This window comes from Eschrichtius robustus, chromosome 12, assembly GCF_028021215.1.
Source record: "Eschrichtius robustus isolate mEscRob2 chromosome 12, mEscRob2.pri, whole genome shotgun sequence".
Taxonomy (NCBI): domain Eukaryota; kingdom Metazoa; phylum Chordata; class Mammalia; order Artiodactyla; family Eschrichtiidae; genus Eschrichtius; species Eschrichtius robustus.
The window spans coordinates 69,345,823-69,371,654 of NC_090835.1; the positions used below are offsets into that span (position 1 = coordinate 69,345,823).

The 25,832-nt window shown below is 45.4% G+C and overlaps 1 protein-coding gene and 1 non-coding gene across 3 annotated transcripts in view; both read left to right on the forward strand.

The window, feature by feature from the left end:
* Nucleotides 1-25,832, forward strand: part of PPARD (peroxisome proliferator activated receptor delta) — a 76,287-nt gene that overhangs the window by 16,722 nt on the left and 33,733 nt on the right. The gene's annotated exons all lie outside the window — the stretch shown is intronic.
* On the forward strand, nucleotides 3,097-3,199 carry LOC137774364 (U6 spliceosomal RNA). Its single transcript, XR_011075885.1, has one exon. It is a non-coding gene; the product is annotated as a U6 spliceosomal RNA (small nuclear RNA).

Consider the following 25,832-nt stretch of genomic DNA (forward strand, 5'->3'; position numbering starts at 1 on the left):
TATTGTATAGCATGGGGAATTATAGCCATTATCTTGTAATAAATTATAATGGACTATAATCTGTAAAAATACTGAATCATTGTGCTGTACACACGAAACTAGTACAATATTGTAAATCAACTATACTTCAATTAAAAAAATAAATTTTAAAAGTCATACATAGGGAATTCCCTGGCAGTCCAGTGGTTAGGACTTGGCGCTTTCCCTGCCATGGCGTGGGCTCAATCCCTGGTCAGGAAACTAAGACCCCGCAAGCCACATGGCATGGCCAAAAAAAAAAAAAATCATACGTAATCAACGCCATCTATAAGCGACTGCTATAAATTTTGATCTGTGTTCATTCATTCATTTATCTATCAATTAATTGATTATTATTTTTTGGTGAAGAATGTGGATAACGATCTCACAAGCCAAGGACTGTGTTCTTTTAGATTCTACTATGACTGTGTATACCTATTCTTTTTCTTTCAAAAATGGTATATTTTTTAGTTTTGTGACCTGCCTTTCCCATTTTTCAGGTGGTTTCATTATGTCTCTGTTTACTCTCTGACCTTCCTTGCCTTTTGTGAGTGAGCAAAGAAAGGCATTTTGCCCAAAGGGAGGCATTTGGGAAGAGCCATCTGGTTATTTCTTGGTGTAGTTTCTTAAAGGGTGGACGGCAGAGAGGTGCATGAAGTGTGTGTCTGCCTCTCCCCTTCCATGTTTCTCGCTACCTGTCTTCCATCTGCTCTCCCTACCCACCCCTCTGCTTTTTTTTTCCTTCCATACAAACCCAGGAAAGGATACTGCCTCCAGTCTGAAGGTTTCTTTTCATGGCTTTTAGAGAAAAACCTCTCAGGAGCTCAGAAAAAAAGGTACACAGAGTGGAGATGGGAAAGGTCGTGCCTAAGCTGGGGTGGGGTCTTGGGAAGGGTGACTAAGAGGAGGGCCCAGGTCCCTGGCTCTGTCTTGAAGCAGTGAGAAGAAACTGGGTGTTAGGTTTGGGGGGGATAGCAGGTGGCTGTGGGGCCTTCTTGCAGAGACAGCGACCAAGATGACCAGGAGGAGGCCTGGAAATTATATAAGGGGCCTGGATATAGGCCGGAAATAGGGGACAAGGAATTGTGTCTTGACAGCATATGCTCCTCCACCCAGGCCCTGCTCTTTCCATGAACCTCTGCTGGTCTGCTTTCCCTACCTGGCCGTGGCCAGGCCAGGTGGTTTGACAGGTCTGGCAGACCCGGCCACCATGCCCTACTGACACCTCTGTGCCAGCAGCTGCTCCATGGCCCCTCCCTGGCCAGTAGGTAGGGATCTGAGCATGTAGTCAGGCATGGGGAAGATGTTCCCAGCATCCTCAGAATTGGCAGCTCAGATTCCATTCTAGAAAAACAGCTCAGAGCCAGGGAGAAAATGGAAGCTGAGGTGGTCTGGGAGGAACAAGCAATGCCTCCCCTTTACTTCTTACCGAATAAAGTGGGGTCTCTGGCCGTAGGTGAGGAGAAGGCCTCTGAGCCCTGAGGATGAGTGAAACTTGGCATCTCAGCTTTTTTCTGGGCTACTCTGGTCTGCACGCAGGCTGGTGTTTCATGGCGGGGCCAGGAATTCATGCTTATGAACAGGATGATTTCCATAAGCTGTGTGTTCCTCACTGGATCATACTTGTTTTCCTGTGGATCCCAGTCCTGGTGAGACCTGGCAGCCACCCGCTGGGCTGCAGAGCAGGGTAGCTTCCTGTGGGGCCCCTCGAAGCCTGCACTGCTCCTCTCCCTTCCTCCACTCCTGAGCTATAATTAAGTTCCTATATGAAACCGTATCCCTCAGCTGACACACACTTGTAACCGCAGTCCTGGTCACTGGGCAGCTCCTCTGGGGTGACTCCAGGGGCTGGTGTCTCAGCCTCCAGACAGTCTTGGGTAGGTCTGAGTAGGTGGTGGGAACCCACCAGGAGAGGCGTGGGTCCAGCGAGGCAGGAGCAGGCCTTGCCCAAGAGGCAGAAAGTGGGGAGTCAAGGGGGAGATGAAGGGCTGATGAGCAGCCAGAGTGCAGGGCACACAGAGGTGGAGGCCAGGACAGGCAGCCTTGCAGGGCAGGAGGGCATGGACAGGGCCAACGTTCTGAGTCACCGAGCTACGAGGCAGAATGTGATCAATCTCTTTTATTTTATATTCTGCGTATTTCTGTAGCATTGTAAAATTGAGATATACTTCCCATAATGTAAAATTCACCACTTTAAAGTATACACTTTAGTGGTTTTTGGTAGATTTACTGTGTTGTACAGTCATTGCCACTATCTAATTCCATAACATTTCCATCACCCCCAAACAAACCCTGTACCTATTAGTACTTAGTCCTAATACCATCTTCCCCTTATTGATTCCCTGGCAACCACTAATCTACTATCCTTCTCTGTGGATTTCCCTATTTTGGACATTTCCTATAAATGGAATCATACAATATGTCGTCTTTTGTATCTGGCTTCTTTCACTTAACATAATGTTTTCAAGGTTCATCCGTGCTGTAACATGTTGTGGTACTTCATTCCTTTTTATGGCTGAATAATATTCCTTTGTATCATTTGGGTTGTTTCCATTTTTTTGGCTTCTATGGACACTCATTTACAGGCTTTTGTGTAGACATATGCTTTAATTTCTTTTGGGATTATACATAGGAATAGAATTGCAGGGTCACGGTAACTTTCTGTTTAATATTTTGAGGAACTACCAAACTGTTTTCCAAAGTGCCTGCATCATGCCCTCACTCACTTATTGTTTGTTTGTTTATTACATTTATTGGCTATTTATTTTTAATTATAAAACATATATAACATAAAATTTGCCATTTTAACCATTTTCTAAATGTACATTTCAGTGGCATTAAGTACCGTCACATTGTTGTACAACCATCACCACATCCATCTCCAGAACTTTTTTTCATCTTGCAAAAATGGGAATTCCCTGGCGGTCCAGTGGTTAGGACTCTGTGCTTTCAGTGCCGGGGGCCCAGGTTCAGTCCCTGGTTGGGGAACTAAGATCCTGTAAGCCACGTGGTGCAGCCAAAAAAAGAAGAGAAAAAAAAAAAAGACCATCTTGCAAAAATGAAACTCTGTACCCATGCTTGCTTTGGCAGCACATATACTAAAATTGGAATGATACAGAGAAGATTAGCATGGCCCCTGCGCAAGGGTAACGCGCAAATCCATGAAGCGTTCCATATTTTTAAGATGATACAAACGGAGAGATATACCATGTTCTTGGATTGGAAGAATCAACATTGTGAAAATGAATATACTACCCAAAGCAGTCTACAGATTCAATGCAATCCCTATCAAACTACGAATGGCATTTTTCACAGAACTACAACAAAAAATTTCAGAATTTGTATGGAAACACAAAAGACCCAAATAGCCAAAGCAATCTTTTTTTTTTTAACAGATTATTTTTAAAATTTATTTATTTATTTATTTATGGCTGTGTTGGGTCTTCGTTTCTGTGCAAGGGCTTTCTCTAGTTGTGGCAAGCGGGGGCCACTCTTCATCGCGGTGCGCGGGCCTCTCACCATCGCGGCCTCTCTTGTTGCAGAGCACAGGCTCCAGACGCGCAGGCTCAGCAATCGTGGCTCACGGGCCCAGTTGCTCCGTGGCATGTGGGATCTTCCCAGACCAGGGCGGAACCCGTGTCCCCTGCATTGGCAGGCAGACTCCCAACCACTGTGCCACCAGGGAAGCCCCCAAAGCAATCTTGAGAAAGAAAAACGGAGCTGGAGGAATCAGGCTCCCTGACTTCAGACTATACTACAAAACTACAATAGTCAAGACAGTGTGGTGCTGGCACAAGGGCGGAAATACAGATCAATGGAACGGGATAGAAAGCCCAGAGATGGACCCACGCACATATGGTCACTTTATCTTTGATAAAGGAGGCAAGAATATACAATGGAGGAAGGACAGCCTCTTCAGTAAGTGGTGCTGGGAAAATTGGACAGCTATATGCAAAAGAATGAAATTAGCATGCTCCCTAACACCATACCCAAACATAAACTCTAAATGGATTAAAGACCTAAATGTAAGGCCAGACACTATAAAACTCTTAGAGGAAAACATAGGCAGAACACTCTATGACATAAATCATAGCAAGATCCTTTTTGACCCACCTCCTAGAGAAATGGAAATAAAAACAAAAATAAACAAATGGGACCTAATGAAACTTAAAAGCTTTTGCACAACAAAGGAAACCATAAACAAGAGAGGACAGCCCTCAGAATGGGAGAAAATATTTGCAAATGAAGCAACTGGCAGGGGATTGATCTCCAAAATATACAAGCAGCTCATGGAGCTCAATATCAAAAAAACAAACAACCCAATCCAAAGATGGGCAGGGGACCTGGATAGACATTTCTCCAAAGAAGATATACAGATTGCCAGCAGACACATGAGGGGATGCTTGACATCACTGATCATTGGAGAGATGCAAATCAAAACTACAATGAGGTGTCACCTCACACTGGTCAGAATGGCCATCATCAAAAAATCTGCAAACAGTAAACGCTAGAGAGGGTGTGGAGAAAAGGGAACCCTCTTGCACTGTTGGTGGGAATGTAAATTGATGCGGCCACTATGGAGAGCAGTGTAGAGGTTCCTTAAAAATCTAAAAATAGAACTACCATATGACCCAGCAATCCCACTACTGGGCATATACCCTGAGAAAACCGTAATTCAGAAAGAGTCATGTACCACAGTGTTCATTGCAGCACTATTTACGGTGGCAGGGACATGGAAGCAACCTAAGTGTCCATCGACAGATGAATGGATGAAGAAGGTGTGGCACATATATACAATGGAATATTACTCAGCCTTAAAAAGAAACGAAATTGTGTTATTTGTCGTGAGGTGGATGGACCTAGAGTCTGTCATACAGAGTGAAGTAAGTCAGAAAGAGAAAAACAAATACCGCATGCTAACGCATATATATGGAATCTAAAAAAAATAAATAAATGGTTATGAAGAACCTAGGGACAGGACAGGAATAAAGACGCAGACGTAGAGAATGGACTTGAGGACACGGGGAGAGGGAAGGGTAAGCTGGGATGAAGTGAGAGAGTGGCATTGACATATATACTGTACCAAATGTAAAGTAAATAGCTAATGGGAAGCAGCCGCATAGCACAGGGAGATCAGCTCCATGCTTTGTGACCACCTAGAAGGGTGGGAGGATAGGGAGGATGGGAGGGAGATGCAAGAGGGAGGGGATATGGGGATATATGTATACGTATAGCTGATTCACTTTGTTATACAGCAGAGACTAACACACCATTGTAAAGCACTTATACTCCAATAAAGATGTTAAAAAATATATTAAAAAAAAATTAAAAAATAAAGTTACTTAGGTCAGTTCCTTATACCTTTAACCACTTCGGTGAAGTGGTTCAGTATATTTGTTGTATACAGTTGATTCTTTTATCATATTCTGTCTTTAATCCTGGGATTTCCATACGGCCATTTAAAAAAAATTATACATTAAGGTTTACTCTTTGTGTTGTACATTTAAATGGGGTTTGAAAAAGGCATAATGCCATGGATCCAGAGTTATAGTTTCATACATTTAGTTCCATTACCTAAAAATTCCTTTGTGCTTCAATTATTCAACCCCCCCCACCCCCCGTTTCTAGTTTTGCCTTTTTCAGAATGTCATATAATTGGAATCATACAATGTGTAGCCTTTGCGGACTAAATTCCTTAACTTAGCGATATGCATTTAAGAATCTTCCATGTCTCTTCATGGCTGACAGCTCATTTTAAAAAAATTACTGAACAATATTCTTTTGTGGGTATGTGCCACATTTTGTGTATCCATTTACCTCTTAAGGATATCTTGGTTGCTTCCTGTTTTGGGCCGTTGTGAATGGAGCTGCAATGAACATTCACAAGAAGGTTTTTATCTGGACATAAGTTTTCAAGTCTAGGTAAACCTAGATAGACACATGACTGTGGATCATATGATAAGACGATTTTTAATTTTGTAAGAAACTGACAGTCTGTCTTCCTAAGTGGCTGTATCATCTGCATTTTTACCAGAAAGGAGTAAGAGTTCCTGTTGTTCCACATCTCACCAGCATTTGGCTGTTAATGTTTTGTGTTTTAGACATTCTAAATATATGTTTAGTAGTATCTTGCTGTTGTCTTGGTTTGCAGTTCCCTGATGACAAGTGATGTTGAGCATTTTCTCGTATGATTATTTGGCATATGTAAATCTTTGGTCTGTTCAGATCATACGCTCATTTTTCAAGTGGCTTATATATATATATATATTTTTTTTTTTAAAGCCTCCAGCTTGAGACCTGTAATGCAAGTATTTCTTCTTCTTCTATTTTTTTATTTTTTATTTTATTCGTTTATTTATTTTTGGCTGTGTTGGGTCTTAGTTTCTCTGCGAGGGCTTTCTCTAGTTGCGGCAAGCGGGGGCCACTCTTCATCGCGGTGCGCGGGCCTCTCACTGTCACGGCCTCTCTTGTTGTGGAGCACAGGCTCCAGACCCGCAGGCTCAGTAGTTGTGGCTCACGGGCTTAGTTGCTCCGCGGCATGTGGGATCTTCCCAGACCGGGGCTCGAACCCGTGTCCCCTGCATTGGCAGGCAAACTCTCAACCACTGCTCCACCAGGGAAGCCCCGGCTTATATATTTTATTATTGTTCAGTTTTAAATATTTTTTGTGTATTTTTTAAAAAATTTTTTTAAAATTTATTGATTGATTTTTGGCTGCGTTGGGTCTTTGTTGCTGCACGCGGGCTTTCTCTAGTTGCGGCGAGCGGGGGCTACTCTTTGTTGTGGTGTGCGGGCTTCTCATTGCAGTGGCTTCTCTTGTTGCAGAGCATGGGCTCTAGGCGCGTGGGCTTCAGTAGTTGCGGCTCGTGGGCTCAGTAGTTGTGGCTCACGGGCTCTAGAGCACAGGCTCAGAAGCTGTGGCGCACGGGCTTAGTTGCTCCGCGGCATGTGGGATCTTCCCGGACCAGGGCTCGAACCCGTGTCCCCTGCACTGGCAGGCGGATTCTTAACCACTGTGCCACCAGGGAAGGCCCTTGTGTATTTTTGATATAAATCCTTAATCAGATACGTATTTTGCAGGTGTTTCTACCAGTCTGTGGCTTGCCTTTTCATTCTCTTAACTGAGTCTTTTACAGAGCTGAAGTTTTTTTAATTTAGTAAAGTCTAGTTCATTAAATTTTTTTTCATGGATTGTGCTCTTGATATTATATTTAAAATCTTGTCACCTCACCCCAGGAGATGGTGATTTTCTCCTGTTTCATATTTAAGTTTATGTTACATTTTAAGGTAACTTTTGCATAAGGTCTAGGCTTTTATATGTATATATGTATACATATATGTATGTATATGTGTATATATGTGTGTGTGTGTGTGTGTGTGTATATATATATATATATATATATATATATATATATATATATATATATATAGTTCCAGGCACCATTTGTTGAAAAGACTATTTTGTCCATTGAATTGACTTTGCTTCTTTCTCAAAAGAACTGTTGACTATGTTAGTATTGGTCTATTTCAGGACTTCTTACATTGTTGCATTGATATATGTATCTGTTCTTTGCCAACACCACACTGTCTTGATTTCTATATTGTAATAAATATTGAAATCACAAAAAAAGGGAAAAAAAAGAAATTCTGTACACTAATTAATAATTCTCCATTCCCCAACCCCCCAAGGCCTCTGGCAACCACCATTCTACCTTCTGCCTCTATGAATTTGACTACTCTAAATCCATCATAGGAGTGGAATCATACAGTATTTGTCCTTTTGTGCCTTGCTTATGTCACTTCTAATGTCTTCAGGGTTTACCCATGTTGTAGCATGTGTCAGAATTTCGTTCCTTTTTAAGGCTGAATAATATTCCATTGTGTGTATATACCACATCTTGTTTATCCGTTCATCTGTTGATGATTCATTCATCTGTTGCTTTCCCCTTTTGGCTTTTGTGAATGTACTGCTATAAACATGGATGTACAAATATCTGTTCACATCCCCTTGTTCAGTTCTTTTGGGTACATACCCAGAAGTAGAATTGCTGGGTTGTATGATAATTCTATTTTTAATTTTTTAAGGAACCACCGTACTGTTTTCCATAGTGGCTGCACCATTTTACATTCCCACCAGCAGTGTGCAAAGGTACCCATGCCCTCCCTCTTGATTGATAGCTCGGTTGAATATAGAATCAGAATTTTGAGGTTACTGTTCCATGTTTCAATATGAATAATGAAGTTAGTTGGAATCTAAGTCCTTTGTAAGTAATCTGTTTTTTCTTTTCTGAAAGATGTAAGAATATTCTTTTTTTTTTTTTTTAATTCACCACTTATTTGCTGTGTAATCATGCGCAATTTATTTAACCTCTCCAGGTTCCTCCTCTTTATTTTTTTATTTTTTAAAAATTATTATTATTATTATTTTATTTATTTATTTATTTATTTATTTATTTATTTACTTATGGCTGTGTTGGGTCTTTGTTTCTGTGTGAGGGCTTTCTCCAGTTGCAGCGAGCAGGGGCCACTCTTCATCGCGGTGCGCGGGCATCTCACTATAGCGGCCTCTCTTGTTGCGGGGCACAGGCTCCAGACGCGCAGGCTCAGTAGTTGTGGCTCACGGGCCTAGTTGCTCCGTGGCATGTGGGATCTTCCCAGACCAGGGCTCGAACCCGTGTCCCCTGCATTGGCAGGCAGATTCTCAACCACTGCGCCACCAGGGAAGCCCAAGAATATTCTTTATTCTTGGAGTTCAGATATATCACCGGGATGTATCTAGATATTTGTCTTCTTTCCTTAATTTCTGCGGAGCCCTTAATTGCTAAAGACAAGTCTTGGTATCTCCAGGAAATCTTCTATTTGTTTTCCTTCATTGTCTCTATCCTCTGCTTCTAGGACTCTTATTAGAGACACTTTGGACTTTTGGACTTATTGCTTCATTGCTAGTGTGTAGAAATATGATTAAATTTTATATATTCATCTTGTATACTTCAGCCTTGCTGAACTTATTTATTAGTTCTAATATTTTTTTTTTTAGTGGATTTCTTAGGATTTTCTGTGTATAAGACCATGACTTCTGCCAATAGAGATAGTTTTACTTTTTCCTTTCCAATCAGATAACTTTTATTTCTTTTTCTCACCTAATTGCCCTGGCTAGAATCTCCAGTACAGCATTGAATAGAAGTGGTGAAAGTGGACATCCTTGTCTTGTTCCTGATCTTAGGAGGAAAGCTTTTCCTTAGGAGCTGCTTATTTTTGAATTGAGAATTCTTGACGTGCTACAAAATTCAGAGGTATTCCTTCTTTCCCTCCCCCATCTCTCAGCCGCCCAGCCCCCCGGTGGAGGCAGCCCCCTTAGCCACTCTTGTTTATGAGCATGTACCTCTTTTCTGTTATGACATTATGACTTTCCAGGCAGATGACTATCTGCTGCGCTCACTGGTCTGCCTCTCGCTTCTCGTAGTGTGTCTTGTCCATGTGGCATCCAGTGCGCCTGGAGCTTCCTCATTCTTTTTCACTGCTCCCTCCTCTCTTTTATGTGTGTGCCACCCCCCTATTTATTGATGGGCGTACAGGTGATTTCCAGTCTTTTGCTAAGTGAATAACCTTCACATGTATCATTTTGCACACAGATATAACAAACAGATTGATAAGGATACAATGTGACAGATGCCGTGGTGGAGCTGTGTGTGGGAAAACTGCCGGGAGGGAAGGAGGTAAAGGCTTTCAGAGGGGGCTGGTTAATGGAGCCGTAAGAAAGGCTCGGGGTGAGCATTTGGCATCTGGGATGAGCCTCGCAGGCTGGGCAGAATTGCAGCAGGCTGAGATGGTGTAGGAAGCACAAGTGTGAGCAAAAGAGCAGCAGCTCAGATGTGATTGGGGAAATCAGGAGTATTGTTTATCTATTGCTTCATAACAAATTACCCCAAAACTTAGTGGCATAAAACAGCATTTATGATCTGGCAGTGTCTGTGGGTCAGGAGGCAGTTACACAAGGGCCTGAATATTAGGAGGCAGGTGTTTTGCAAGCCATTTTAGAAGGCTGCCTCCAATAGCAAGTTGTAGTGAGGATGGGATTGACTTGGAGCCGGCTGGAGGTGGGGTGGAGCCATTAATGGAGGTAATCTTACATGCTTGGCTGGGAGGTTGGGATTGATGTGAGAACATGGGAGCCACGGAAGGCCTTTGAGCAGGAGAATAATGTGATAGGCGTTATCTAGGGCAGCTAATCTGCTAGGATTATACCAGACGGGTCAAAATGGAGAGTGATACACAGGCAGAGACTTAGATTAGGAGAGGTCTGTATTAACTGAAGTGAAAAGTTTCTGGCCTTTAGTAACAGTTGCTACACATGGAGCACCTTCTCTGTACCATGTAGTTTGGCTGTGTTTTCTCAACTCTTCTGTCTTAGAAACGACCACAAAAAGAAGGTATTACTGATGTATATTGTCTGCAGCTGAGAAAACTAAGCCTCTGAGAGGTTAAGAAACTTGCGTATGGTGCACAGCTAGTAAGTTGCAAAGCGGCACTCAGGTCTGCCTGGCCTTTAGGACCGTGCCTTTGGGTGGCAGGGCGAGTGGAAAGGTGGGAATGACTGTGGAGACAAAGCGTTGGCCCTTCCCTGGATGCTGAAGGGAGACGGAGGAGTGTGAGAGGTTGATTTTTTGAACCTAGGTGGCCAGGACAAAGATGACACTGTAACAGGAAGAAGAGAGGCCAGTGGGTCGCTGCTGTGGTGGGGGAAGGTGAGTCATCCTGGAACACTGGGTGCTTGTTGGCAGGGTCCTTCCCAATTATAGGGGATCGTAAATAGTTCCCAGACTTGGTGTATGAAGATGTGCTTTTGGCCAAAAAGGGCTCTAAAAGTGGGAGCTTCTTGGTCAGAGGGTTCTGTGAGGAGCTTGTTTGTTTGAACACTGGGTTTTCGTGTTCCCTCAGCAGTCTGAGTGGGGCCTCTGCCACATTCTGCTGGTCAGAGCAGTCCCTGGACCAGCCCTGATTCAAGGAGGGAGGAGTAGCAAGGGCAGCCGTCTTTAACCCACTAAGGGCCAGTGATGGAGAGCAGGGATTCGAACTCACAGCTGTGTGACTCAGGCCCAGGGCTCTTTCTGCCACACCACCCTGCATTCCTTTCTGCTTCGACTCCTTGGGGCCTGTAGAGCTTGCTGGCTCACGTGTGTTGTTGAAGGGAACTAATTTTTATTTTGGCCTCCCAGAGCAGAAGTTGCACTAGTCACCTCTTTTTCACAGGTTAGCCTCCAAGATCACCATGCCTGAGAGAACCTTCCGACACTGGCTTTGTCCGGGGGATCTGCTGGCTGTCCCCCAGGCTCTTTGGCACCGATTGCCGAACACGCCTGGAACTTCCCCACTGAGTTTCCCGTCTGCACTTAGCGCTGGCCTGCGGGATCCCTGCGGTGCTGCAGCCAGATGTGCAGACGGGCCCCATTGCAAGTTGTCCCAGGTGGTGTCTAGTCCAGTGATTCCCAGGCAAGACTCAGCTGGCAGATTCACCAGGGAATTCTGGAAGAAAGGTAGTTTCCTCGGCCTGGTCTCAGGCCTCTCGAATTAGAATTTCCAAGAATGAACTCCAGGAATCTGCGTTTTAAAGCTCCCCATTGAGCTGAGGGGGCAGCCTGGTTGGAGAACCACTGACTTCTCGGAAAGGTGCCTTTGAAGTCACTGATCAGAGTTCAAGTGGGGCCTGAGAATGACTGTCCTGAGGGCCTCACACCTCACAACCAGGAAGTGACTCCTGAAAGCCTCCAGGTTTCTGACTGCATCTGCTCAAAGGATGCTCTTTTGCATTTTTAAAAAATTTATTTTATTTATTTATTTTTAGCTGCGTTGGGTCTTCATTGCTTCGTGCGGACTTTCTCTAGTTGTGGCGAGCAGGGACTACTCTTCGTTGCGGTGCGCGGGCTTCTCATTGCGGTGGCTTCTCTTGTTGCGGAGCACGGGCTCTAGGCGCGCGGGCTTCAGTAGTTGTGGCACATGGGCTTAGTTGCTGCATGGCATGTGGGATCTTCCTGGACCAGGGATCAAACCCATGTCCCCTGCATTGGCAGGCGGATTCTTAACCACTGCACCACCAGAGAAGTCCCCATATTTGGTTTTAAAAGAGAGAGCAAGAGCGAGAGTGAGAGAGTGAGCGAGAGAGAGAGAGAGAGAGAGAGTGTGTGTGTGTGTGTGTGTATGTGTGTAATTTTGAATGAATCAAAATGTAAGGATACTGATAAATTTTGCCAGATTCCAGAAAGTTACACTAATTTACCCTGTCTCAGCAGTATGTGAGAGTTTCTGACTCCCTGTTCCCTTGAATCTGAGTTAACTTATAAAGGAATTCCTGTGGTCTTCTGAAATGTAACACTTTCTGACCTGGGAGCCAGTTAGTTTGGAGTCGATGCTCACATTTCCCTTTCCTTGGGCCACCAGGGTCCTGCGTGTTGGGTGAGACGGTGGTGTCTGGGAGCTCTGATCTCCTCAGTCCTCACTGTGGCCCCGTGGTATTGCATCATTTCCTGTCTCCCTTAGGCCACGTGGCATTCTCTGGCCACTTCCCCTGTCACGTGTGGAGGTGTTGGGGAGTGAGTAAAGTTGGGTTGGTCAAGTGTGTGTAAGAAGATGTTGGTTCGTGCTTCCCTGGTGGCGCAGTGGTTAAGAATCCGCCTGCCAATGCAGGGGACACGGGTTCGAGCCCTGGTCCGGGAAGATCCCACGTGCCACGGAGCACCTAAGCCCGTGCGCCACAACTACTGAGCCTGCGCTCTAGAGCCCGCGAGCCACAACTACTGAGCCCGCGTGCCACAATTACTGAAGCCCGCACACCTAGAGCCCATGCTCCGCAACAAGAGCAGCCACCGCAATGAGAAGCCCGCACACTGCAACAAAGAGTAGCCCCCGCTTGCCACAACTAGAGAAAGCCTGCGCACAGCAACGAAGACCCAACGCAGCCAAAAATAAAATAAATAAATTAAAAAAAAAAAAAAAAGAAGACGTTGGTTCCAGCTGCTGACTTACATGCCTTCTGACGTCATCAAGAGAGATGTCACTCTGGAAGTTGCATGTCTTCAGAAGTAGAAATGAAGAAACGCTTCCAGGAAGCCCGACACAATCAGCCCAACCCTCTGGAGGTGGTGGGCACCCACGCGGCTGGTAAACGCTGCCTGAGTCACCACTGGCCACAGTCCCTGCTCCTGTCCACACAGTTCCTGTCTGAGAGGACCTGCCCAAGACAGTGGCCAGGGACGCGGTGTAGGTCTCCCCAGGTCATGGTGGCAGCCTCTTGGCTCTGGTTTTACAGCAGTTCTTTTCTCCAGAGATGAGTTGTGGTGTCTGCCTGTTTTTTGGATAAGTCTGTGGATTGTACACTTGGGATTTGAAGGAAGAGCTGGATGGCCAAGGCAGCGCTTTTAGGTAGCAGAGCTGTATCCCTGTGTGGAGTCAGTTAAGGCTCTCCAACAACAGCTGGCTGGTTATGCTTTTATTCATCTCTCATGATTTTCGTGTCACATTCTCCTTGGAGTTTGGTACAAGCCTTCTTCCACTCACCCCCATCCCTCTCAAGAAGATGCTGCCTCTTGTCACTGTGGAGATCACAGGCGTTACAGATGCCGTAACTTCTTTCCTTGCATCTCAGAGATCTCTCGTGTTTGGGCCCTCACATACTTGTTTGTTTTATTATTACTAATGCAGTTACCAAGTGCCTGCTTTGTGCCTAGTACCTTATTAGACTCTGGAAAGATGCAGCAGAAAAAGATTGGCCTTGCCCTCTGGGAGATGAAACATCTCTTTTCTCCCTTCCTCTCTGACTGTGCCTTTGCTGCCCTGGTTCCTCTTCCTCTTTCCCCTGCCTGAGTGTGAGCGTCTGGGGGCTCCTGCCCCTTCTCTGCCAGACCTGCTCTTCCCACAGTCCCCACCTTAATGGGAGCATCCCCAACCCCCTGGTCACCTGATGGTCACCCTTCATGTCTCTTTTAATCAGTCACCAGATCTTGTCAATTCTTCTTCCTTAATATCTTTCCTGCTTTTTGCCTTAAAGTCTGATGACACTAGTGCTACCCCAGCTTGTGGTTGTTATTTGCCTCGTATTTTCAACCTTTCTGTGTCATCATGTTTTAGGAGTTTCTTTCATAAACAGAACGTGGCTGGATTTAAAATTTTAAGTCAGATCTGAAAATCTGCCTTAAATGAGTTTAATTTATTTACATTTTGGGGTTTGACTTAAATATATTATCATGTTTTTGAGTCCTTTCCATATACTTTCCTTTTTTGCCTGTTTTTCTCCTTTCCTGCCTTCTGTTCGATTGATTGAGTTTTCTTTATTCTTGTTACTGGTCTGAAAATTCTACACCTCATTTCTGTTCTTACTCCTACATTTTCTCCTCTTACCCCCCATCTTTTTACTTTGGAGAAAACATGAAAATAATATAGTGAACATCTGTATTCTTTTTACTTACACTTAATGCATTTCTCTCTTTATATACTTTTGTTTAGAACCATTTGAAAGTAAGTGTGGACTTGTTTTTCTTTTTCTTCCTCAGGATTTGGTGTGCTACTTCTATCGAGAGACTCACTTAAAAATTTTTTTTTTCTATTTTGGAATAATTTTAGATAAATTTAGATTTAGAGAGTTTCTGTACACCTTTACCCAGCACTCCCTAATATTAACATCTTACATTTAATTCTTTTTTAAATTTTGGCAAATTCTCAGTCATTCTCTTTGGTTCCCTCCCATTTTTTGTACTCTAGCCTCCCGGAATTCCTCTTAGACATCTGTTGACCATTCTACCATCCAGGTCTCTTATATGTTTTTTCTGTGCTGCTTTATCTCTTTAACCATCTAAATCTTCTCATTTTGTCAGCCCTTTCAAATTATTTTATTATTCCTGATTCTTGGGATGCTTCCTCCCTTTTTGTGTCTGATGTTGTCCCTCTTGGTGGTTTATTTCCATGTAGTCTGTAACTGGGTTGTGAGCTCATCTTCAGGAAGGACTGTCATGGGCAACTTTCGTGTCCTGGGGTGTGAAAGTATCCCTAAGAACAGTTTGCATCTGGTGGGGCCGTAGGGTTAAAGGTCCTGGCTCAGTTTTTATGTTCATTTCTCAGTTTGGCACCCCTTCACCACTCTCTTAGTGTAAAATCAGATTCGTATCCATGGGTGGGGCTAGCTTAGTAGTTGAGTTTCTTATGGGTGACTTTCACCCTTCCACAGAGCCTTGGAGAAATGGCCAGCTCCTTATTGCTTTCCTGTACTGGGCAGCCCTTTGAGGTTCTCATGTTGATATCTGGGCTCAAAGCCACAGCCAGATATTATAACTACTTCATGTGTGGGTTCAAAAGTCCACAGGTCATTCTGGTGTCAGTCCCACTTATTGTTCATGTTTCCCTTTTTCTTGTCATTTCTGGCACATGGGGTATTTTTCTTTCAAATTTGGCTGTATGTTTAAGGATATCATTTATCTTATCTAGTATTTCTATGACTGTGACCATAGTGGGAAGGGGAAGCTCTTTCGCATTAATTCAGTCCATTACATTGCTGAAAGTTCAAGTCCAAATCCTTAGCATAGCATATGCAGCCCTTTGTGATCCAGCCCCCATCTACCTCTCCTGCGTAAACTTAGTTTTTAAATTTTACACTTCAGCAAACTGAACTATTTGCACACCACAAACTGTAATGTTTAAAAGCTCAAGTTTTAGATTCCAACTGTTTGGTTTGGAACCTGTCTTCATCCTTTCATAACTTGTGATCTTGGACAAGGTACTTACCCTCTCTGTGCCTCAGTTTTCTCCTCTGTAAAGTGGCAGCGTCTGGCATATAGTAAACCTAATCCCTGTTAGCTCCGTCCGTGGCTGCTGTCTCCAGGAGGCCACACCCTCAGGCTTCTGCACCTTTGCACATGCTTGTTCCTCCCAGGAAGTGCCCTTGACTGCCTTCCTTGATCCCTCTCGACAGAATGGCTTTTGCTCTTTCTGTGCTTGGTGTCTCTTTCTATAGTAATTATCACTCGGTAGGTCATTGTTTGTTTACGTTTCCTTTCCTTCCCAGATGCCAAGACCCCTGAGAACAGGGCCTTGTTTTTCCTGGTGCTTGAAGCTCCTGGCATTCTCCCTGTCACTTGGTGGCTGCTCAGTGTGGCCTGTTGAGTTGAATTGCATTGAATTTCTCTGGTTGAGTAGAGGCAAGGGCTTGGGAGTGGTATGAGACCCAGGTGCAGGGAAAGAGAGCAGGGAAGATTTTTTTTTTTTTGGCACGTTTTGTGCCAAGTTGATGGAAATGTGGCTGGGACACAAGGTAGCAATTCTCAGTCTAGGTGAGGGTGCCAGAGACTTAAAGCAAGCCAGTGGCCAGAAAAAGCCACTAAAGCCTGCAAATTAAAGTAGTTTCCGGCCTTAAGAATGCGTGTCCCACTTTCCATCCCCAAACTCAGCTTCTCTGAGTGCCAGGCAGAGGAATACAAACTAATTATAATCCCTAGTGGACACTGAGAACCTATAATTTTAGAATAAGGCTGCATTTCTGAAAAGGACAGTTGCTCTCGGAGTAGATGATTCTACGTGCTGGGGACCTCGAAGGAGACCAGGGTGTGAAAGTTCAGTAGCCAGCTGTTCAGAGCTAAGTGTCACCCACACCCACGCCTGTGCAGTTAAGGTTTCTGCCCCACTGAGATTTCAGCAGCCAAAAGAGGCAGATTGGATAGGCCTGGGCAGAGCTAAACGGCCTGTGCCATCCCTCCTCAGCTCCACCTGAATTCTCTGGACTCTTGGGATTCTATCACAGGAATAGTCTCAGAAGAGAAGGGAAGTTGATCTTTGAAGATGCCCAGAGGGTGTCCGTCAGACAGTAGTCTGGTGGGAGTGGTGAACAATGACAGCACCGACTCTTAAGTCCCCTTGGCTGGGATTTCAGGACTCATTTCAACTCAGAGGTAGGCACAGGGCCTGAGGTGGCGGACAGCTTGGGCCAGTACACACGGTTCCCAATAGTTCTTTCCTGACGACTCTGGGTGTTCACTACTGTGCTGGGTGCTACTGCTGAAGATACCAAAATAGTAATGCCACAGTCCCTCTCCTCAGCGAGGAGAGCTTGCCGTCTAGTTGGAGAGAATTCCTAGCGCACAGGAAGCTGCAGCCTGTTGCCCTAGACAGTAATTCTGTGTGATGCTGCTGTGTGCAGATGTGCCCCTTTGACAGCCTGGTGCTTTTGCTCAAAAGGAGCTCTTCTTTTTCTGAGGTTTGACCATCAGTTTATTTTTTTTCTTGGATGGTTTGCGAGCACCGTTAAAGACTGGTCCGAGATTATTAGGACCACCTTTTTTTGTTACTGAGGATGGCCCCGAGTGTGTCTTTAGGAACTCCTCCTGGAATTCTCTGGTGGCGCAGTGGTTAAGAATCCGCCTGCCAATGCAGGGGACACGGGTTCGAGCCCGGGTCTGGGAAGATCCCACATGCTGCGGAGCAACTAAGCCCATGCACCACAACTACTGAGTGTGCACTCTAGAGCCCGCGAGCCACTACTACTGAAGCCCGCGCACCTAGAGCCCGTGTTCCCCAACAAGAGAAGCCACCGCAGTGAGAAGCCCACGCACCACAACGAAGAGTAGCCCCACTTGCCACAACTAGAGAAAGCCCGTGCGCGGCAACGAAGACCCAATACAGCCATAAATAAATAAATAAATTTCTTAAAAAATAAATAAATTTATAAAAAATAAATAAATAAGTGGGGAAGAAAAAGAACTCCTCCTCTCTTCCATGTCTTTAAATAATGATAGGTTTACGGTGTCACTTGCTGATTTCCAAGGTCTCGTCTTCTAGGGGCAGATCACCAGCTTGCTGCTTTTGAGGCATCAAGATTTTTCCTGTGGGCTCTTGGATCATTTCTTTGCCTTTTCTAGTCTGATGCCATTTTTCTAGAAGAGTGATTGCTAAATCAGGCTCTCTGGGAGTGGGTTTTGGAATCTGCTATTGAAGATCAGAGGAAAATTGAGCAAAGTGAGATCTGAAACAGTTATGGATGGGGACTCCAAGTGGCTTAGGTAATCTTTAGTCTCAGGCAGTTGTGAAAGCTCCACTAGGTTGTAAAGGACCCAAGTTCCTTCCAGTTCCCTGCTTTGTCATTCTTAGGGTGTGGCTGTTGTTCTTATTGTCCAAAATGGCTGCCATGGATCCAGCTATCACACCCACATTCCAGGCAGCAGGATAAAGAGAGAAGGGAGGATGATGTCCCCCCACCCCAAGGCTACTTCAAGGAAGTCTTCTGCCTCTTCCATTTTCTGTGACTCAGGAGAAGTTATTTAATATGTCAGAGCCACAGTTACCTCAATTTTTCATTAATTAATTAATTAATTAATTAATTAATTTTTGGCTGTGTTGGGTCTTCGTTGCTATGCGCGGACTTTCTCTAGTTGCGGCGAATGAGGGCTTCTCTTCGTTGCGGTGCGCGGGCTTCTCATTGCGGTTGTTTTTCTTGTTGTGGAGCATGGGCTCTAGGCATACGGGCTCAGTAGTTGTGGCTCGCGGGCTCTAGAGCACAGGCTCAGTAGTTGTGGTGCACAGGCTTAGTTGCTCCGCGGCATGTGGGATCTTCCCGGACCAGGGCTCAAGTCCGTGACCCCGGCATTGGCAGGCGGATTCTTAACCACTGCGCCACCAGGGAAGTCCCACCTCATTTGTTATTTATTTATTTATTTATTTATTTTTGGCTGCGTCGGGTCTTAGTTGCAGCACAGGGGATCTTCCCTTGTGGCGTGCGGGCTTCTCTCTAGTTGTGGTGTGGGCTCCAGAGTGTGTGGGCTCTGTAGTTGCAGCACGTGGGCTCTTTAGTTGTGGTGCGTGGGCTTAGTTGCCCTGCGGCATGTGGGATCTTAGTTCTCCGACCAGGGATCGAACCCGCATCCCCTGCATTGGAAGGCAGATTCTTTTTTTTTTTTAAATGTGATGATGCATTTATTTATTTATTTATTTATGGCTGTGTCGGGTCTTCGTTTCTGTGCGAGGGCTTTCTCTAGTTACGGCAAGTGGGGCCACTCTTCATCGCGGTGTGCGGGCCTCTCACTATCGCAGCCTCTCTTGTTGCGGAGCACAAGCTCCAGACGCGCAGGCTCAGCAATTGTGGCTCACGGGCTCAGTTGTTCCGTGGCATGTGGGATCTTCCCAGACCAGGGCTCGAACCCGTGTCCCCTGCATTGGCAGGCAGACTCTCAACCACTGCGCCACCAGGGAAGCCCAAGGAAGGCAGATTCTTAACCACTGGACTACCAGGGAAGTCCCATCCTCATTTGTAAAATGGGCATGATAATACTTACATCAGGAGGATGAGGATTAGAGAGAATGGTACAGAGTATCTGGCACTGTGCCCAGCCCACAGTGAGTGCTCTCTAAATAGTGACTGTTGCCAGAGGACACTTTAACTCCATTCCCTTTCCCTTCTTTCCCCATCATCTCTCCTTGGTTTCCACCTGCCCCTCATCTTCCCCTTTCCTTTACTCTGGCACCCTTTGCCCTCTCTTCCTACCCTGCCTTCCCCCCACGTCCCCTCTCTTGTCTGCCCCTCATTTTCCCACTTCCTCTCCTGCTTCCATCGCTCATCATCTTCATCCTCTACTTCTCCACCTTGTACTACCTCTTCCTTGTATTGCTTTTGTCCTTCCATCTTCCTGATGTCCATAATTAATGGAAAATTATCATTATATTACAAGGACCAGAGGTTAGAGGTGGTGACTGGCCTTTGAACTGCAAGTCAGCAGTGAGTAATTTAAGAAAACCAAGTTTAATTGGTTTATTCATGAATTCATTAGGAATTACATCTGGCAGCCAGTAAGCAGAGACCAGAAACAGCAGTGGCTTAAACCACTAGAAGTTTATTCTCTATTAGGTTTTTAAAAGAAATCTGGGGGAGACAATCTAGGTATGGTCTCTCTGCTTTGCCATTCTTGGTGCATGGCGTCCAACCCCGGGGTTGCATATGGTCTAAGATGGCTGCTGGAGCTCCAGCCATCGTGTCAAGTTTCCAGAAAGATGTGGGGAGAAGATAAAAAGGACATATGCTAACTGTCTCTCCCTTAAGGAGCTTTGCTGGAGGTCCCACCTAATAGCTCCCACTTCCCTTCATTTGCCTCCCATAGCTGCAAGGGAGGCTGAGAAGTCTTTTAGATGGACACATTGCCAACTGAAATAAAATTGGGATTTTGTAACTAAGGGAAAAGAAGAGAGTAGATATTGTATAAACAATTTGCAAGGTCCACCACCATTTCAGTGTTAATTTAGCACCTCCCGTCTGCTAGTTATTAGGACCAGTCAAGGAGTCCCCATTCCAGAGAGGAGACATAGATAAGCAAACAAATACAGTACTGAGTAATGGTAAGTGGGGCAGAATGGAGGAAGGCATGAGGAAGCACACCTCACCCACCAGCCAGTGGGCACCCGAGCAGCCTCCGGAATTTATCACACCAGTGTTCTTCTCTGATGTTCAGTTCTCCTGTGCCCTCTCCTCTGCTCTCTCCCTTTTATCGTTATCATCATTGTTGTTTTTGTGGTTTTGCCCCTTCATTCTAACCCCAGCAATAGTCCCCCAGAGCCTGAGGAAGTGGGAACAGTTGGCAGCTTAGTGGGAGTCTCTGGGATGGGAGCCACGTGTTTGAAGAGCCAAGTTCCAGACCCACAGACAGTTAGAGACCGGTGGCAAGAGTGCAGCCTGTTCCTGGACACGCCATGGCACTGCCAGGAGATACTGCTCCAGGAATGGGGTTGTCATCGGGAGGGATGTTTCTGACCAGGCACCTGGCATCAGCTACACTGTGCTGTCCCTGGCAGCTTGTAACAACGTGAACCTTTGCGAGTAGTAAAATCAGGAAGGGCCTTGGGTAGCACAACCAAGAGTCTGGGTTTTTAGGGTAGCAGGGACTTTTTGAAGAGTCCTAAGCCTGGAAGTAGATGTGACCAGATTTGTGGTCTGGTTGCAGACTGGGGAGGGGGCAAAGAATGGAAGCCGGGGGTCTCTGAGAGACTTCGGAGTAATTCAGATGAGAAAGGAAGAGGGTAGGTCAGGGAGGTGTTTGGCACTTGGATGACAGTACTTGGTTCATTTGGTACTTGGATTATTTGGATCTTGAGCGGACACTGGGGGATGAGGGGATAGCTTCAAGGAGTCTAACTTCAAGAATGAGACCCCAACCCAGGATCCACCCAAACATAAGGCAGGAAGGCAACAGCAGAATCCACCACACTGTCACCTGGCTGCAGGAGTTTGTTGGTTGACCCTGAAGGTCCTGTGACTCCTCAAAGTCAAGGGTGAGGCTTCAGAATGGGCAGCCCTGGAGATGAGATGGACAGACAGACAGACAGACAGGCCCCTGCAGACAGGTTGCTGCAGTCTTTCTCCCCATGTCCAGCACATGGTTGTTTCTGGCCCCAGGAAGCCCTGCCTTGTGCTGCGTGGAGCCGGGAAGAGAGCAGCTCCTTGGAGGTCCTTGTCCTTCTGCTTTCTCCCTCCAGTTGCTTCTCCCAACCTTGGGTTTGCATATTTGTCCGGAGGCGGGGAAGCCAGGCCACTCCCAGGCCTAGACCCATTTGGGCCACTTGGCAGGGTGGGTGGTATTGACCAAGTACTGTCAGCCCCCTGCCTCACCTAGCCAGGTCCTTGGTGTCCTTGAGGAAGCCCCTCCTTTAGGAAGCAACCAACCCCCACCCCGCCCAGTGGGGTCAGGTGTGCCGGCTGGGCTTCACTTCAGTTTCTCAGCCATAAAATGGGGCCACACCCCTGCCTGACAGGCTAGTGAAAGGGCATGACAATGAATGCTCAGGGCAAACTGTTGCGTACTATACAGAGTATAACAACCACCAGTGAGAAGTTGCCTTCCGGCTCTCCAAGGTTCCCCACCACCTCCTCTTGCCCACCAATCTATGAGGTCCTTTGCCTCCATCTCACAGTGCAAGAGCACTGCCACCACCTTCTTGAAGCCCTCTCCTCCAGGTGCTCTGCCCTCTGCTGCCTGCTTTTACTTTACCCACCCCTGAAACCTCCCTTACACACACCTTTCCCTGGGTTTGTCCTTGGCTGGCTTCCCTTCTCAACGCACAAACCACCCACTGGGGTTTTCGCAAACTGTGACTGCATCTTCCATCTCCGTCCTGGGCTGCTCTCCTACTGACGGTCTCAACACCCCACGGAGGCCTTGTAGGGCCTCCTAATGCATCCAAAATGCAATCGGTGATCTTTGTGTCGGGCCTCAGGCATCCCTGACCCTTGTGCCCAGCAGTGCCTGGCAGGTGGCATGTGCTCAGTTTGTGTTTGCGGAGCTGATCACCACGTGCTTCTTTCCTCTCCTGCCACCTTCCACCTGTGACTCCTCCAATGCTCCTTGTGCCGTCAATGGGACACCATCTCCTAGTCACACAGGCTGAAACACCGGCACCGTCGGGTCCCTCCTCACCACCGACTTTTCAACCATCCACTGTCCCCTTCCCCTGACTCTGCTGCTGTCCTGGCTCAGGCCCTGCCCACCTCTCACCTGGACCTGCCTCTAGACACTCTCTTGCTCCAGTCCAACCTCCCTACTCCTGCTGGTGACATTCCTAAGCCCAGGCATGATCTGTCACACCCCTGCCTACAAATCTCTGCAGCTCTCTTGTGCCCAAAGAATAAAATTCCAACTCCTTAAATGCAGTATCCAAGGCCTCCCACATTCTGGCCCCAACCTGTCAGTCCAACCACAGTGGGAAAAAGCAGCGAAAATCACTGACATATACCAAGTGCTTCCCACGTGCCTCTTAATCCTTATAATAATCAGGACTACAATTTGACAGAGGAGGAAACCGAGGACAGGAGGGTTAAGTAACTTGCCCAGGGTCACAGTCCAAACTCATAAGGAGTGTCCTGGGTCAGAACTAACAACCTTTTAATCCTTCAGCCTTCCCTGAAAGATTAAATCTTTAAGGCTGGGATATGCCTTTAAAAAAAACCTTTGCAGCAAGCTCCACATTGCCTCCCTGACTTCGCAAAGGGCGAGGAGTGGAAGAGGAGAGAGGGCAACAGGTGTTTCTGAGGTTGAAATCAAAGACACTGCGGGTTCTATAAATTATTCCTAAAATTCCCTTTTAGTTCCAAGAAGGAATATCAATGTTTAATGGTACAGAAATTTTATAGTAAACGGAAGTTGTATTTTCTTTACATACAATTAACTACAGCATCCTGAGATTCCTGATCAATCAATGTACACAGATATTCATACCAATTTTACAGGACCAATTTTACAGGAGAAGGATTTTACTACTCGCAAAGGTTCACGTTGTTACAAGCTGCCAGGGACAGCACAGTGTAGCTGATGCCAGGTGCCTGGTCAGAAACATCCCTCCCGATGACAACCCCATTCCTGGAGCAGTATCTCCTGGCAGTGCCATGGCGTGTCCAGGAACAGGCTGCACTCTTGCCACCGGTCTCTAACTGTCTGTGGGTCTGGAACTTGGCTCCTCAAACACGTGGCTCCCATCCCAGAGACTCCCACTAAGCTGCCAACTGTTCCCACTTCCTCAGGCTCTGGGGGACTATTGCTGGGGTTAGAATGAAGGGGCAAAAGGCCATATACTTATGATTCCATTTATATGGCATCCTGGAAAAGGCAAAACTACAGGAAGAGGGAACAGACCAGGAGTAAATGATAAATGATGTGAGCAGGTTTACTACAAAGGAGTGGCACAAGGGAATGTCATTGTCTTTAGGGGGTGATGGCACAGTTCTTTATCTGGATTATGGCAGTGGTTAGTCACTATGAGTTTGGCAAAACTCACAGAACTGCACACCAGAAAGGGTAAATTTTAGTGTCTGGAAATTTAAAAATAAAAAATTTTAATTTCACTTTAAGAATAACTTTTAAATATTCAATATTTGTGGTACTATCCTTAAATCATTAAATGATTTTTATTTTTTTCATTTTATGTTAATGTTTTCTTCATTAACATTTTCTATTATCAAATATCTATATCAGGTAGAGATAATTTTTACATGTTAATAAAATGTGTAATCCTGTCACATTATATTGTTCCTAGTAATAATAAATTATGCATGCATTTACTACTATATATTTTTATTTTCTTTTATAGTAAAACCTCTGAAACTTTTTCACAGAAAAATAATTCAGTTTATTATGATCTCTCATTCTTATTTAAAAACTCATAAATAAAGTGTTATGAAAGTTATAGAGTAATTTACAATTTTGGGAATTCCCAGGAAATTCTATTCCCCATTCCCAAATCCTGAAAGTTAATAACTGTCAGGAATTTGGAAGCACCAAAGTCTTGACACTTTCCCAGGCAGCCTTTGCTATGATCCCCCGTGGCACCCTTCCCCCTCCCTCTAGCCAGAGCCTCATTCAATTAAAAAAATCGTTTATGGGATTGATTTGGGAACTGACTAGGTACAACTGTCCCACAGGGGAGATGCCAAAAGGAGGAAGACAGAGACTGCCCTTGAAGAGGGCGAGGGTACAGCTAGCTGGGGGATGGAGGCCACACAAGAGGTGGCCACTTCAAAGGAAGAAATATTTCCAACTTGGGAGAAGCAGGGATGATTCTGGAGTAGGTGTTATGGCACTTCTTTCAGCCAGACCAGCAGGTTGGGAAAGGCACTCCCAGGGAAGGCCAAGGAGAGCCAGGCAAGTCGGCTGAGAACGCAGAGCCCATCTGGGAATGGCGAGCTGTCCCTTTCGCTGAGGTGTTCAGTTCTCTGAAGGACAGATAAAGGGCCCGGACGTGGGCAGCCTTGACTTCCTAGTTTCTAAGGGTGGACTTAACTCTGAGGCAAGGGGGTGGGTAGAACTAGAGCAGAGAAGGGCAGAGACTCACTGGTGGGCTTCTAAAACAACACAGTGAGAGAAGGTGAGCGTCAGAAATCGCGTCTCTCATCCCTTCAGAACTCTACACTCTGTTCACCCAAAACTTTCTAGCACACCAGGCACCGTCTGCCTCTGGGCCTCAGCACAGGCTGTTCTTCCCACCTGGGACATCTCACCCCCTTAACACCCCTCATCCTTCAAATCTCAGCTTATATCACTTCCTCAGATAAGCCTCCTGCAGTGTGCTCCTAAAGTTTCTGTGTTTCTCCGTAGCCCTTTCCACACTTTCTTGCTATTGCATTTTACTTATTTATTTAATCTGGGGATGTGCCATTTATTTATTTTCTTGCTTGCTTTATAAGGGGTATAACATACCACAGTTGGAGTGTGTAGTCTGCGTTAGTCTTACGTAACTAAGACTGGTTACTTAAGACTAGTCTTAGTCTCACGTTTATGTACTCCACAAAATCATCACCCAGCTGCAAACATTTCCAGCACCCCAGAAGCTGGCTTAACTTTTCATCCTCTTAATGGTGTCTTTTGAAGAGCATAAGTCTTTAATTTTGATGAAGTCCAGTTTATCAAAAAATGTTCTAATATGAATTGTGCTTTTGATGTTACATCTAAGAACTTAACCCAAGGTCACAAAGTTTTTCTCCTATGTTCTCTTCTAAAAGTTTATGGTCTTTTAATTTATATTTAGATTTATGATCCATTTTTAGCTTAATTTTTATAAAAGGTATAAAACATAGGTCAAGGTTTTCCTATTTTTAATTTTTGCATTTGAGTTGTTTCAGTTGTTTCATCACCATTCGTTGAGTTCTCGCTATTGAATTGCTGTTCACTTTTGTCAAAAATCAGTTGGTCCTATTCGTGTGGGTCTAAAATGAACTTTTAAAATACACAAAGCATGGGAATTCCCTGGCAGTCCAATCGTTAAGACTCGGTGCTTTCACTGCCATGGGCCTGGGTTCAATCCCTGGTCGG